Below are 13010 nucleotides of genomic sequence, written 5' to 3' on the forward strand. Positions count from 1 at the left end.
GGGAAGAACCAACCACCACTTCAAGCAGAAACTCTACCATAGTATCAGCTGCACCAGTCCCCAGTAGGTTTTCTTCCCCCAGTCCAAAAAAATGAGAAAGGAAGAGCACAACGGCCAGAAGACATGGGCAGCTTAGGGTGACCAGATGTCTCGATTTTATAGGGACAGTCCCGATTTTTGGGTCTTTTTCTTATATAGGCTTCTATTACCCCCCACCCCCTGTCCCGATTTTTCACATTTGCTGTCTGGTCATCCTAGGGCAGCTCCCAGGAGCAGAGACTCCCTGGCAACATGTCAGCAGACTGCATATTACAGTAGCCATCAATGCATCTGGCTACTTCATTGTTGTACCTGAAAGGCTGGTTGTGGGTGTTTCCGACTTCGCAGCATATTTCAGTAACACACACATAGCAAAACTTCAAAACTTCCCATACAATGATAGCACATACAATCCAACAGGATATTAATGTTCAACAGATCAAGACTTTTAGAATGATACCTTACAAGGCATACTTTGTACAAAACATCCCATAATCATATCACCATAGTAAATATGGGGGTGCCAGGGTGTTGCTTTGGAGTGCAGAGTGTCACAATGACATTGTAAAGTGTTGTCATCAGTTGGTGTATTTTAGTTTTGGATGCATCTATACAAATGAAAGGTTGGGAGGAATGTAAATATTTAGGGCCTGATTCCCCCTTGCTTTCCACCTTATGTCATCATTTATACCTGTGCAGAGTAGGTGTAAAATGCTGCCATTCTGATTTAGTTATCTTCACTTTGCCCCAATATAAGTGATGGCAAAAGGTGCAAAGCAGTGGGGAATCAGACCCTTTATGTTTAATTTTCAACAGATGTCTTTAAAACCTATTAAATCCTTGATAAGATCTACTGAGTGGGCAAAGTGTTAGGAGAATGTGACTCACCTTCAACAGCTTGGAGATGATTATGAGACTGATAGGTTCAGGATTCTTGTGTCTTTTAATGACTGAATAGCTCACACTTTTCTCAATAGTGCAGGTATACAGCATTGCTCACAAATCTGACCACAGTAGAGGAACAACATTATTTTATGAGCATTGCATGCATACTTTGTTGTCTTCATTTATCCTGACTTTCTCTTCTGTTGTGGGGTAATAAAACATTTGTGTTCATAAAGCACATACCATAAACAAGTCCCTAAAAGCCTAGCTGCTTATTAAGGCAGTTTTTTCTCTGGTTAATGATTATTTTAAATCCCCTCTATAGATTATATGATAAATGATTCATGCTAACAGCTGTGGAATGCCCCTAGGTAAACAGTTTTGTCAATCAGAGGGAGGCTTGTATGCAGACATGGCAACCTGTCTCAGACATCACTTAAAAGATGAAATCATGTTTCTTCCAGAAACTTTTTATGTACTAGTCTTACAAGTAACATCTAAAATTATTGTAACCGAAAGAATTTAGAAAAAAGTCTCTATTTATTTACTTTGTGAGTCTCTGTTTTCCTCTATGTAGTCAGTTATTTAGGCCCCAGACATTCAAATATTTATGCACATGCTTAATTTTAAGCATGAGTAGTTCCATTTTATTTATTAATTATCATCATTATTATTATTTGTATTGTGGTAGCACGTAGGAGCCCCAGTCACAAACCAGGATCTACTGTACTAGGCTCTGTACAAACACACAACAGCAGGGGGACTAGGGGGAGGTGTAGAACCAGTAGCTAGAACTAATTTTAACTTGCCTTTTAGAAGCTGACTAGATTTCAAGTTGTTTCTGTCCCTATACAGAACTGGCCTTTGGTATGCCTGGGAGTATGGCATTGAAGGGGTAAAAATCTGCTAGAGAAAAAGAGAAAGGGGGAGGGGAAAAAGTAATACTATTTATTTCCCTCCTGATATAATCTCAAAATTTCCTGTTGTGAAGAGCACTTTGAAGGATAGAATATTATCTTGAGCCTTAGATTTTGGAGAGAGGACGAAAATGTAGGAGGCAGCTCTTGACAGCAAGTAAAAAAAAAAAAAAAAAAAAAAGCATACCTCTTCAGAGCAGATAATCAGAATACTACACACCAATCCAAGTAATTAACCCCACACCGAATGGACGTTCAGGTTAATTACTATGTGACACATCTCTGCAGTGGTACTTGTGGGCACTACTTCTAAAATTTGAGATATTCATGAATATGCATACCATATTCTTTCAATAATGTATGTGTGTTTGTGTCTGTGGGGCCAGAGTGTTGTAATGAGGAATTTAGCTGATAAGAGATCAAAGCTGTAAACAGAGATTAGCATGCGCTACACTTAATAGGCCAAGTGCAACTTGATTTTTCAATGTACAGTTCATGAGACAGCTTGTACTTTGACCTTGTGTTGTTTGGACTATGTGACCTTCAGGCAATAAGTGGTGAATGATAACTTATTCTTCTTTAATGTGAAATTACTAACTATGATTGGAATGCAAAGAGGTTGTAAATTTAATAGTGAACATATTTCCCTGTTTCTGCTTTGCCCGTTTTGAAATGGAAAGTAATATGCCGAGCTTAATATTGCTGTTCTCCTTTTTATTCCCTCCTCACTCCTTCCTCTGCAGTGTTATGGGCCGATGTGATGAAAGGGCCAGGGTTCCATTTATCACAAAAATGTACATGTTTGCAGAGGACATCACTCCCCAGCCCATTTCAGGGCCTTGTCCTCCCCTCCATGAGAATAAATCATGCGGAGGAAAGAGAACTCCCTGCTTTTCAACATGTGGAGCTTCCTTTGAATTCTCCTATTGGGGAGAGCAGGGTTTGTGCCTCCTGCCCCTCCCGAAAGAAGCCAAGGGTGATGCACCTTTAACGGCAAGATCTCCAGGAGGCAAGAGCATCTGCACAAATGCCCCTTGCCTCCTCTATGCCCTCTGGTTCTATAGCCTCCCACCAGTCTCTGTAAACATGTCTTTTGGTCATGCATCAGGCACCCCTCCTCTTACACTGTGGTTATTCCCCTGCACCCATCTAAAGGGGACTCCTCAGCAAGAAAGGGAAGCCTTAGCCTAGAGCTGTGCAATGGGACTGGGGTCCCACAGAACCTGCTGCCATAATAGCAGGAGTGAGATGGGAGTGGGATTAAAAATAGTCCCGCACAGGGCTCTCAGCTTTGGCTGTTTTACTCTGCAGGTGTTACTCCTGGGGGAATTCTGTGCCACTGTGCATGTGCAGAATTTATGTCCCCCACAGATTTCTTTGTTTCCCTGCAGAAAAATGACTTTCATGCGACCCTCTGTGCAGTCAGTGGCCTGTTCTCCCCAATGCCATGCTGGAGCCTCCACATTTATTTGACAAAATTTGCAGAATTTTAAAATACTGTGCGCATAATTTTTAATTTTTTGGCACAGAATGCCCTCAGGAGTAAGGGAATGACTTTCTGACAGGGAAGCAAAGAGAAGCCACAAAAGCGGTCATGCGACCCTCCCCAGCAGTATGTTTCGGGTGCCCAGGGCAGCCAGCAGAGAGGCAAATCACTGTGGGGTGGGGGCAGGACTGGGGAAGACATGTCTGGTGGCTCCTACCCTGCACCGGGCTTAGCTGCTAGTCCCGGCTGGGCTGGGGAGGATGGGACTTCCTCTTCCCCTGCACTGCGTCCAGGTCAGACCCACCCCCAGATTTCTCCCCCGGCTGTAGGAAGCTCTGCAAACTCCCCACCCCTCAGCATTTCCTGCACCCATCGCTCCCCAGCTGCAGGGGGAGGGATCACTGTACAGGGAGCTGCCCCCCATCCGTCCAACTCCTGTGCATCCACATCCTCATATCCAGACCCTCCTGCTGAGCCTGACCCACACGCACACACCGAGAACCGCCCTCAGTGAGCCCCACTCCCCCTGCACGTTGACCACCCCAATGAGCCACCCGCACCCGGATCCCACTCCCCCTGCACCTGGATCCCGACCCCCCCACTGAGCCCCCCATACGCAGACCTCATGCTGAACTCTATCCCCCCCACACCCAGATCCGCTGAGCCCCAACCACCTTCACCTGGACCCCCCTGCAGAGTCCCATTACCGTTGCTCCCAGAACCCTCCAATAAGCCCCTGTGCATCCAGATCCCCCCCGCACCTGGATCCCCCACTGAGCTGCCCACACCCAGATTGCCTGACACAGAACCCTCTCAACTCACACCTGGATCCCCTCACACTAAGCCCCTCCACACTTGGATCCTGCCTTGCTGAACCTGCCTGCCCACCCCTGGTGCACCTGGCATGGAGGGGCAGGGCTCTGGGGTGTTTCTGGGGCAGGCCCGGTCCTTGCACTGTATCAGGGTTGGATGCAGCCTCACCGCTGAGTCTGTGTCCCTGGGAGAAAGGGGATCTGCACAGAGATCTCCCACCTCTGTGCAGTCAGTGGCCTGTTCTCCCCAATGCCATGCTGGAGCCTCCACATTTATTTGACAAATAAAATTTGCAGAATTTTAAAATACTGTGCGCATAATTTTTAATTTTTTGGCGCAGAATGCCCTCAGGAGTAAGGTGTAGGGTGAGGGAGAATCTGGAGGAGCCTAGTCCACATCTGGTTTACCTATTCCAAAATTCACAGCCCTCCAAGAGAGGAAGGAGAGGGGGAATGTGCCACAGAGATGGAACTGTATCCTCCTCCACACCTAGACATGAAGGGGAGTATGGGGCTTCAGTGACTACCTGGCTCTTTAACAGTGGCACTTCTCTCCAGGGCTTTTAATGCTGCTCCTTAGCCAAACTGTAGTAAACTCACAAACACAGCTGTTCACCTGTTTTGCATAAGGAATGATTACATCATACTCTTCTGCGGGCAGGGAGCCTGGGAACCAGGCTATGCACAGTAGGTCCCTCAATTTGGCTCTCTCTCTAAAAGCTGTGCCACACATCAAAGCCCCATAATCAGGCTGCTTTATTGCAGAGATTTAACTCTTCTGAAGAGAACTGGAACTGACGTTTGAATCTGAAGTTGTCTTACAAAAACCTCATGGGTGGGGAAAGGGAGTCTGTTCTTTCCCTGTACAGAGATTCAGAATTTCAGCATTCAGGTGATTTAAGGCAGTATATTAGTTTGCCAAGACATTACTGTGACTCACCATTGATTTATACTGCCGCAAACTGATAACAGAAATTAGAGATGAAAGGATTTAATAATTATCTAGTTTGTTACCTGCTAGTGCAGGAGTCTTTCCTGCAATACGTTTCCTAAAACAGTTCTAGCCAGTCTAGTTTTAAATGCCTCATATTACGTGGTAACCACTGCTTACTTCTCTGTGCAAGATTATTACAGAGCCTAATGGATCTCAGTCGGCCCTAACAGGCCATCCTTATTTAAACAGAACTGCCAGTGAAACAGTTGCAGTCCATGTGAAAGTTGTAGTTAGTTAAAAGCTGGTGTATACGTTCATCTATTTGACAGTAGTCCATGACTGATATTTGGTTACTAAACCCAATAAATAAATAGCTTTTTAAAAAGAGTATATATAGTTAGCGATCTGACAACTAAGTGGGGGTATTAACATTTCTCTACAAGTATCTGAAACGTTTAAATACCAGTGACCTGATTCTTTTCTCCTTTGCGTAAGTGTGTATCACTAATAACTCCATTGAATTCAATGGAGTCATAGTGGGGTCAGATTTGTGTGAGGGGAGACTCAAACCCAGTGGTGGAGGGGAATATTTAACAGGGCGAGGGGGCTATAACTAGGAGCAATGGGATGAAAATAAGAAAAATAAAGGCTGAATATTAGGGAAAATGTGCTAACATTAGGCTGTACCATTCCACTGTTCTTTAACCAGCTATACCTCTTTCTTAAAAAACTACTTACCTGGTTTTGAAAACAATATGTACAATCATACCATCATGAAATATAGTTTTATTGATGTAGTTATACACTAGTTTCTAATAGCATTCACAGCCACAGCAATCAATTTTCCGATCCTGTAGGGAAATAACATTCCATAAAGGCACACTCTGTGCCCTGAGGAAATTAGAGTGCGTACGTAAGATACTGCCCCCTTCCCTCCGCAGACATAAATCCAGTTTGGATGAGTGAGATCAGTTGTTCACACCTTCAGGGGTAGCTTCACCCTTATCCCTAGAATCCCAGGACTCTTTGGCATTGAGGTTGGGATCCTCCTGCTTCCAGTGCCTGGCCTACATTGGAGGCTATGATGGATTCCCGGCATGCAACCTGGAATTGTGGGACCGCTGTGCCTTTAACTCCCCTCCCTGGACTGTCTCTTACGATGCTGTACTAGTGAGAAGCAGCAAACCCCTCCAGGTGCTGTGATCACTCAGCCAACAACATACAGGGACACACCCACCTAAGTTGCATGAATGCTCTCTAAGCCACTTATGAACTATACAGAGGGAGACACCAGCAAATTCCCCCAGGCCCTAAACTTGCACCCCAGAAATGTACTGTCTTACACTGCTCAAGACCTTCTCTTGAACAATGCAAGCTCATTATTTAGTTCACCACTTCATCAAAAGATAGTGGACATGCACTAGCCTTTGTAATCAAAGCAGATTCCCCAAGCACTTTAGACAAATTCACTGGAAAGGATGAAACATTAAAATAAGTTTATTAACTACAGAAAGATAGATTTTAAGTGATTATAAGTGTTAGGCATAGAGGTCGGAGTTGGTTACATAAGAAAGAAAAGGTAAAATCGCAATCTAAATTCTAAACTCTATGCTAAGCAAGATTTGAATCTAGCCGTTTTTCTCACCCTACTAGACATTGTAAGCAGCTCACAGTTCTTAGTATACAGGCTGAATTCCCATTCTTTTTGCCTTTAGAGTATTTGGGGGAGGAGAGAGGCCCTGGGCTGATGTCACAGTCTCCAATTTATACCCCCAGTCCATGTGCATGGAAAGATACTGTCTCAAACATGGAGTCAGGGATCACATATTCTATGTCCCCTGCTGAGTCACTGGGTTAAGCAATCCCCATTGTGTGGAGCTCGAGCAACTCTCTCTCATTGAATTGTAAATCTCTTGTTTACAATTTCCCTGCTGGTCAATGGCCGGTGATGGTCGCTTAACACCCATCTGGCTGTGGGTCACCTCTTTTGTTGCCACTGGAGCGCTGGCTGTGGGTGTCTCCCATATATTTCAATAACAACCATATAGCAAAATCTCATAACTCCACATACAATGATGATATACACATTTTGACAGAACAATGAGTTTCAGGAAATCATGATTTTTCATATGATACCCTACAAGACAAGCTTTTGTACAAAATGTCACAACCATATATAAATGATGAATATGGGGGTTACAGAGTGCTACTTTGAGGTATGGTGTGTCATCGGGCCCATTCTTGGAGCATCATGGGTACCAGGATTGGTACTCATCTCATGGTCAGGATGAGGGCCCGTGGCCTGGCACCTACTGGCTTACCAATGCCCTACACTTATGCCTAGTGGTCTCCATGGAATCCCTGGGGTGTTCCTCGGTCACAGAGGTCATACTCCTCATCACATTCCGAGGTGAGATCACTGGTCAGGTTGGTGGCTGGGGCCATCATCCCATCACAGGTTGAGGCATCAGTGAGCCTTCACCTTGTGTAGCCTTTGGAGGCATTCCATCCAGGTCCTCCACTCTAGGAGTGGGACCTGACTCTGCCACAGTTAACCACTTCCTCTTCGTCCCCAGAAAATTCAGCAGTACTTGGCTTTTCTCTCCTTCAGCACCTGAGAATTTCAAGGCCTATCAGGAACTTTTGCGGTGTTTGGTTGCTTTTACTTGGGCATTCAGGCATAGTTCCTGCAGGAGAATACCCATCAGTTATTGGACATCCTGTAGCCATCTGCCCTGGGAGAGTGGGCCTTCTCTATTAACAATGCACTCCTGGAAGTTCTTTGGAGCATGCTGGCTTCAATGCCATCTACTGCAAAGCATTTAGAAACAATGCTTTATACTGGTGCAAGGATTTGAGGGCTTTTACTCCCACCCAGCTCCTAATTTCCTGGTCAAAACTTTGGTGAATGACAGAGCTTGGCAGGACAGATGTTAGTCCACCCCTACAGACAAGGACTCTAAGAGGATGGGCTTAATGGGTAGAAAGATCTATACCTCCTCTTCCCTGCAAATGCAGATTGCAAGCTAGCAGGCACTGTTGTCCAAATATGACTTTGTGAATTGGGACGGCTATGTGTAAATTTACAGACCAGCTGCCTGAAGCCTCCAGGAAGGAATTTTGGGTGTTCATCACTGACTGCTGGTTGGTGACCAAGACATCATTACAGTCCATGGTAGATGTCATGGATACTTTGGCCTGAGTGATGGCCTCAGCGGTGACCTTGAGAAGGGTGTTCTGGCTGCATGCTCCCAGCAGGTTATAGAGGACCCTGGTATGAGAGCTGGTTTCTCTGTAGGACCTTAACATGGTCCTGGTGGCTTTGATGGAACCTCTGTTCCAGCCTCCTGCATCTTCTCCCTTCCCCTTTTTGTGTCAGAAACATGCATTCCTCGTGATGATAACATATGCAAGGAGGGTCTGTGAGTTGCAGGCTCTGAGGGCATATCATCCATATATGCAATTCTCCAAAAACAAAGTGACTTAATGACTGCACCTAAAGTGTTTGTCTAAAGTAATCTCAGTTTTATTTGAACCAGGTGGTATACTTACCTGTGTTCTTTACTAAGCCACATTCATTTCCAGAGGAGCAGCATCTCCACCCGTTAGATGTCTGATATCTAACCTTCTACCTGGACAGGACTAAAACATTTCATGCTTTTGCCTTGCCTTTGTGCCATATGCGTATTGTATGAAGGGGCAAGTGGTCTCTTCACAAACAAATCTCTAGATGGAAAACATCCTGTATCAAGACTACATATAAAATACCTTTGACTATGCCTCCTCAGTGGGTGTGAGCTCATTCTAAGAGAGTGAAAGCTCCATCAATAATGTTCCTAAGTGATGGCTCAATACTGGACTTTTGCAGGACTGCTATGTGGTCATCGATACATATGTTTATGAACCATTATGCCATACAACATCATCCAAAAACTCTTGCAAACTTTGGGAAGATGGTTCTGCAATCTTTGTTAGACTCTGAGATCCGCCTCCTGTGGGTCCTGCTTGGCATGAGTCATGTTCGTGGAATACACAGCTGCATCTACTCAAAGAAGAAATGATTACTTACTTTAACCGTGGTTCTTCAAAATATGATGCAGATGTGTATTCCACAACTCACCCTTTGTCCCCTCTGCATCGGAGTCTAGTCTCAGGGCGTGTGGTATGAAGGGACTAAATTGGGGTAAAGGCAGAGCTGCCTCATATATAGGGCCCTACCAAATTCCTGGCCATGAAAAATGCGTCACAGACCGTGAAATCTGGTCTCCCCCAGTGAAATCTGATCTTGTGTACTTTTACCCTATACTATACAGATTTCACGGGGGAGACCAGTGTTTCTCAAATTGGGGATCCTGACCCAAAAGGGAGTTGCGGGGGAGGAGGGGTCACAAGTTTATATTGGGGGGGTCATAGTATTGCCATCCTTACTTCTGCGCTGCCTTCAGAGCTGGGCGGCTGGAGAGAGAGGCAGCTGTTAACTGAGGGCCCAGCTCTGCAGGCAAAAATACAGAAGTAAGGATGGCAATAACGTATCATGCCATCCTTACTTCTGTGCTGCTGCTGGCGGCGGCGGCTCTGCCTTCAGAGCTGGGCTCCAGGCCAGCAGCCGCTGCTCTCCAGCTGTCCAGCTCTGCGGGCAGCACAGCCGCCAGCAGCAGCACAGAAGTAAGGGTAGCAGTACCGCAACTGCCCCCCCACCCCCATAACCTTGAGACCCCGCCACAACTCCTTTTTAGGTCAGGACCCCTACACTTACAACATCGTGAAATTTCAGATTTAAATAGATGAAATCATGAAATTTACTATTTTAAAAATCCTATGACCGTGAAATTGACCAAAATGGACCGTGAATTTGGTAAGGCCCTACTCATATAGCCATGAGGCACAATCCCTGCCTCCTGTGAGTACTGCAAGGCAAAATTCTCTGGTTCCCGTGCACTGGGCACACACACCTACGTGGAATAAATGTCTGCCTCACAGCTCGAAGAACCAGTTACAGTAAGTAACCATCTCTTCTCATGAAAGGAGGCCATGTATAACAGTAATGGAATGTGTACTGCCCAATTCAGCATAAAACTGCAGCTAAGGAAGAGCTGTTCATGATGATTTGCAAGCTATATTTTTGCAGTTTAAGGCAAGAATACAGAAAACTATTTACCATCTAGGCTGTTCATTTACAAGAGCGTAGGGATTCTGCACCAAACCCCTTCATGAAAAGCATAGGACAGATCCCCCAGAACCTGAACTTGCCATTCCACTGCGTCACCCCCTCTGAGCTACTGGCCCAGATGTGGAGCAGAGCTGGCAGCCATAAATGGGGTGCAGGCTGGGATCCACAGGAGAAAACACTGTGGATTCTTAACCATCCACAGGTTTCCCAGTCCGTCTCCTGCCTTTGTGACTCTGCTGCATATTGTATCCCCCACACCCAACATCTCAGGTCCTCTCTACAATGTTTTAAGACATGTAAGTCCTGACTGGCCTTGAAGGGAAATGTGCTGTACCAAGTGGCCATTCCTATGACTCTTCCTCCCCTCCTCCTTCCCTAGTCCCATCCCTTGCCTAGGGAAACAGGGTCTATTGCAGCAACTGTGAAAAGTTTGCTGCATAAAGGAAGGGGAAATACACCACAACCACCTTTCCCCTGAACACACCTTGCTTCACTCCACTCCACTCCCTGTGATATTCGGATCTTGCAGATTTCTGCCTAAGCAGGAAGGGAGCATTTAGCTCTTTAAAAATGGAGCCTGTGTCTACCTTTAAAAAAAATAATTGCAAGCAGCCAGAGTTGGCAATTGGAAAGTCAGCTGCATTGGGGTGCTGACTCATAATGGGACTAGATACCATCTCAGCAGCAGCTTGGAAAAATGTTTTCATTGTGTTGGTGCAGTGAACACAAAATATTTATTCTTTGAGCATATTCACAGCAGTGTTTTCAACTGGAACTAAGGGTCAGGTCATGTGTTTTTATGATGGCAATGATTTGTATAGTGCCAAAGATGTGCACCGTTCTTTATCGTTGTAAAAATAAGACAAGGCCCCAGCCCTGTAGATCTCTCAATCTAATGTATAAAAACAAAACAATGGCACAATCAGTAAAAATATCAAATCATAAGGTGGGGAGTATTGGGGAAGAGGGAGGTCATGACAAGGGGACAGGGTCAGAATTCTCTGGAGAGAGGAGCTTTTAACTTGATCGCTTGCATATGTAGGGTTACAATCAAATAAGTTATTAATTTTTAAAGTTTTATTTATTATTACTATTCAGATTAGAAGTTAGCTGAAAGTGGGGCAACTTGGGGGAAATCTAGAAATATGTCATTTCCCTGTGCTCCATAACAGGAAAAGTAAAAAAATTATGATTTGAAGTTGTGTGTGCATGGTGCTGTGCAGACAAATAATAAACTGGATCCCTGACCTGAGGAGCTTACTGTGCAAGGGCCTGACCCTGCAAACATTACCACATGTGGTACTTATTACCATAGGCATCAACAGGACTATTCATGGTTGTAAGTACTACTTCCAGTAGTGTTTGCAGGATAGGGTCTAAGTGTAGCCATAACACTACTAGTGATGACGACACAAAAGGAGGGACATTGAGGGAAGGTAAGTTGAAGGTTACAATAATACATAATTTTGTGGCTGCTCTGGGTTGCTATGTACTTCTTTTGTTGGTTCTTAGTTTGGTTGTGTTTAGAAAATGATTATGGCCCTGATCCAGGAAAACACTTAAACACATGCTTAACTTTAAGCATATGAATAGTCCTGTTGACTTCAAAAGAATTGCTCACATGCTTAAAGTTAAGACCCTGCTTTAATTGCTTTGCTGGATCAGGGCCTATATAAATTTATTTGTTAAAAGATTTAAAAGATGACTAGGAGGGATATTGGAGATGAGAAGAGAAGATGACTGCAGAAGCAGAGTGGAATAACGGGTGATGGATTTGAGGCAAGCACAAGAAATTGGAGATGAGTGAAGGAAGAGAATAGGAGGAAGAGGGTGAAGACAAGGATCAGGGAAGGAGATGATAGTTCGACCACAATGAATCAGAAACAATTGGTAAAGTCAGGCTCAATCATTGGGCAGCCATGAGAGCAGTAAGAGCAGCTGGCTGCAAAGGTACCACCCTGATGCCCTTCTGTTGGTGGGGGCTACTGGCTAAGCCTGGGGATTGTTACTTATTTAGAAATTGTAATGATGTCCATTGCCTCAGCACCGGGGCCCCTTATATCACTGGAAACAGCCCTTTACAAAGAAATAGTCCTACAAAAGAAAAAATATCATAACAGGCATCTCACCCGCCCACATCTGTTAAGCATTCTGGTGGGGTCAATCAAGAACTTGTCCTAGCCCCTAAGTTTTACACCATGACTGAAGCTTACCAAATTTGGGTTCTGATGGACCTCTGGAGGGAGCAATTTCCAGATGTGTGACCCTCCATTGAAAACACATGGTCTCTCCTCTTGCAGTGTTTAACCTCAGAAATAGACAGCAAGAGCAACCAAGAGGATCTTAGCCCCCGTGATGGTACAAAGGGAGAGCAGCACAAGCTGGTCACCTAACAGTTCTCCTCACTATTTAGTCCTTTATAGATATGGAGGTTACACTTTGAAGAGGGAATACCATTGGCTGTTGCAGTCTTGTGGAAATCTATTGGGATACAAAGAACATTTCAGTTAATGAGCTAATGAAAACAAGAGATTCAGAGTGAGGTAGGGTTGTCTAACGGTTAGAGCATTAGCTTGGGATTTGAGAGTTCCTTGAGTGGTTACAGACGTGTATTCCACTCAACTGCACATGTGCCCAGTGCACTGAGGCCAGAGGGCTTTCTGTAGTAGAACCCATCAGGGTGACACATGCACCCTGCACCTCCTCATAGCCTCTCCCAAGACTACATAAGGGCATCGCTGCCCCAATCCTCCTCAGTTCCTTCTCA

General features: G+C 44.9%; 1 protein-coding gene across 9 annotated transcripts in view; it reads left to right on the forward strand.

Annotated features, from left to right (window-relative positions):
- Window positions 1–13010, forward strand: part of PRKAG2 (protein kinase AMP-activated non-catalytic subunit gamma 2) — a 395505-nt gene that overhangs the window by 269318 nt on the left and 113177 nt on the right. The window lies entirely within an intron of this gene.

This window comes from Emys orbicularis, chromosome 2 (assembly GCF_028017835.1).
Source record: "Emys orbicularis isolate rEmyOrb1 chromosome 2, rEmyOrb1.hap1, whole genome shotgun sequence".
NCBI lineage: Eukaryota > Metazoa > Chordata > Testudines > Emydidae > Emys > Emys orbicularis.